Genomic DNA, 3,806 nt, shown 5'->3' with positions numbered 1-3,806 from the left:
CCATCTCTATGGCCCAGTAAAATGCTCTTATTTTACACTTAGAACTCTAGGATTTTCCTCCCCATCACATCCTTGTGTCATTGATTTAGAAGGACAGGGGAAATGTCATTTCTTGGATTTCGCCCGTTGTCCAAACTTGTCAGGATCCCTGTGGGTTCCAATTCTGTCGTCTTGCACAGGAGCTCCTCCTTCCAGCGGCAGGTCATTTGCATCTTTCCTCAGCCCGCCACCACCCTCCTCAACCAGAAAACTTACCAACGTGTCAAGCAGGGTGAGATGAGGACAGAGCCTGCTAAATCCGAGTAACGCGTGCCCCTCAATGAGCCACCTTTAGGAACCCACTGGACTGAATCCTAACACAGCCCCCCGCCCTACCTCTTATCCGTATTTTATGGGAAAGTGCTAGATGGCTTTTTGGAAACAATATGTAAGCATTCCTGGATGAGTGTGGTCCAGCCTGTGGATTTTCTCATTTTCAGCCAAGCGATGCCTGTTTTCTGTAATTCTGTGAGAAGAGCATAAAATCAGCAGGGAAGACAAGAATAGACTCAGTATCTCCAGATTCATGCTATCCCTTTGACCAAACCACAAATTCTGCTGCATTTAAACTGTCCTAGAGAATGTCTTAAAAATGTCTTAGGTCTACATTAGGTCATGGTGTGAATCCCCCCCGTCAGAAGAAATTATGAATAATACAGCAGAAATTACTTCGAGGAGCTAAAAGGATAAATATTCAAGCGCCTGTTTGTGGATCACATGGCTTGGGCTAAGCACCGATCACTACTGACCAGCTGTGTGACATGGAAAAAGCCACTCAGACCTCCCAGAGCCCGTTTCTCCGTGTAGCACCGGAGGGCCACACACCGCCTTCGGGACGGTAGTAGAGGGAATGCGGCCATGCGTGTGAAAGCACCACCGAAGAGCTGTGTACACGTTTGGAGGTGCTTACTATGTGCCAGGCACTCCAAGTGCTTTGTGTGGTTCCCGTCATGTAACCCTCATGGGACCCTGGGAAGTGGTGCCATTAACATCCCTGTGTCTGTGAGGTGCTGATACGAGGGAGGTGTCCAGTTCACACAGTGGCCTTGGCCTGTGACGCCCTTGACTCTGGAGCCCGTGCTCCTTACTGCACCGTCTGGAGGGTGGGCATCGGTGGCGTCCCTGCTGCCAGGTTCCATTCCTCTACCTTGTGGGAAAAGCCCCTCAAGTTTCTGGGCCGAATTCTGTGTCTCATCCTGGCGAGACTGACCTCCAGCCAGAGCCGGCATGTCACAAAGGCCGGGCCAACCCCCGATTTCCCTCATGACTTCGTATGTTGAAACCCGCGTGGCAGCGGACTCACGCCTGCATGGTGCCTGGGAAGACTGTCAGGCCTGCTGCCTGGATCCCCAGAGCTACCGGGGTTAGTGTAATTAGAGTCCATTAGTCTATTAGTCACGTGGCCTCAAGTCATGACCTTTTTTGGCAACCATCTCTATGGCCCAGTAAAATGCTCTTATTTTAAACCTAGAACCCTAGGATTTCTAGAGGGAGTAGTGACTCCCTCTCCCCTGAATCAGCCAGAGGTGGTTTCTTCTGCTCAAAACGAAAGGCCTCTGATAATATACCGGAACCAGGGAGCACTGCAGCGCCTATCACATGAGGGGCCTGGAGGACGAACAACACACGGGAGGCTTCCGCACCCCCATCCGTAAGATGGGGGATAGCAGGGCCCATCTGCCCAGGATCATTATGATTAAGGAGACAACGCGTGTAAAGCTCTTGGCTCAGTAACGGACACACAGAAGATACTCAGTGTCGGCTACTATTGCTGGGGGCTCAGTTATTTCTTAGTAAAAAAAGCACTTGAGCAATTTAGTCCATTAGGTGAACCGAATCTCTAAAACACCAATAATGGCCACAGACCCCATGTTCCCACATGTAGGAATGAGTTCCAATAAGTATCCAGGCTCCCACATTTGTTACATAACTGGACTCCATCCTGAGTAAGGAATCATCTGTCCAGGGGCAAATGATATTATTCCTCCCACTACAAATGGTTACGACTGAAGAATAACTGGCTGTTTAATAAAAGAACACCTCAGCACTCAATACAGTGAACTTGGTCCTGACACTCCTAAAACTCAAGACGTAAGGGGGTGGCTGATCCAGATGAACTGACAGGCAAGGTTTTCTGCAAGGACGGTTATAAAACAACACAGAGCTTGAGATTCTTACCTGCGAGTGTGTCTTAGCTTAGAGGCCATCGCAACTGTGTGGTACCCTCCCACCACGCCCATTCCTCCCCTCCAGACTGGTTCCCCTCCCCCCTTCCTTTTTATTCCCTCCTCCATTAACCCCACTCCACTGCGATGGTTACTTTGTCTGCCTTAACTATAAAGGAGAAAGTACCGAGGAAAAATGTGGTAACAAAATAACCAAGACAAATACCCCAAGACTATACAGTCCCAAAGTAGAAACCTTTGGAACCTGGGTTGTTTTTTCCCACTACGGCTAGACCAGGTAAGCTGGAAGGAACCATCTACCGTGGCACCCCCTTCTGAGCTACCGTGGCACTGTCATCTGAGCTAGCGGTGCCTTCTTTAACCTGCTCTGGGGTTCAGTTGGCAGGTGCTGCCATGGACTGAGGAATGGAAGGAAACTCGGTCCTTGCAGCCAACCCCAGGGTCATGAGATTGGTTAATCACAGGGAGTGAACAAGTGAGCGAGTATATTGAAGGTTATGGGAGCCTGTCTTTCACTATACAGGAAGTAAAATATGGAAAGAGGAAGACAGAATAAGGCTTGTGGAGCAGAAGAGGAACTGGAGATGAGTGTGAACTTGTGGCTTGTCGTGCACATAGATGAGGAAACAAGCACAGATGTGTATATTTCCACATTGCCCACAGAGAGGACGAGTAGCAATGATAGCACAGTGGCCAGGAGCACAAACTCGCACCCAGATCTTGGTTCTAATTTTGTTCTCCACTAAAGTGAGCCAGGACTGGTGGGGAAAATACAAGGAGGAGCCTGGAGCATCTTGCGGAAGTGCTCAACGAACCATGGGGATGTGCAGCCACTATGGAAAACAGTTGGGTGTTCCTCAAAATATTAAAAATAGAGTTACCATATGACCCAACAACTCCACTGGATATACATACAAAAGAATTGAAAGCAGGATCTCAAAGAGGTATTTGCACACCCATGTTCATCACAGCATGATTCACAATAGCCAAGTGGTAGGAGCAACCCAAATGTACATCAATAAATGAACGGATCTAGAAAATGTGGTATATCCATCCAATGGAATATTATGCAGCCTTAAAGAAGAGAGATCCTGCCCCAGTCAGCGTGGCTCAGTGGTTGAGCGTCAACCTATGAACCAGGAGGTCACAGTTTGATTCCCAGTCAGGGCACATGCCTGGGTTGCTGGCTTGATCCCTAGTGGGGGGCGTGCAGGTGGCAGCCGATCAATGATTCTCTCTCATCATTGATGTTTCCATCTCTCTCTCCCCCTCCCTTCCTCTCTAAAATCAATAAAAATATATTTTTCAAATAAAATAAAAGTAATTGACCTTTCTCATATACTTGGTAAATGAATGTGAAAAGAAATGAAACAGAGAAACCAAGATGGCGGCATAGGGAAATACCAGAAATTGCTGCCTCGCACAACCACTTCAAAAATACAACTAAAAGACAAAACGGACATCATCCAGAACCACAGGAAGGCTGGCTGAGTGGAAATTCTACAACTAGAAGGAAAGAGAAAAGCACACTGAGACTCAGAGGAGGTGCAGAAGTAAAGTGCAGAGGTACGGAGGCGCACG

The sequence above is a fragment of the Myotis brandtii genome, unplaced genomic scaffold (genome assembly GCF_000412655.1).
Source record: "Myotis brandtii unplaced genomic scaffold, ASM41265v1 scaffold332, whole genome shotgun sequence".
Lineage (NCBI taxonomy): Eukaryota > Metazoa > Chordata > Mammalia > Chiroptera > Vespertilionidae > Myotis > Myotis brandtii.
This window is presented reverse-complemented; position numbering follows the sequence as displayed.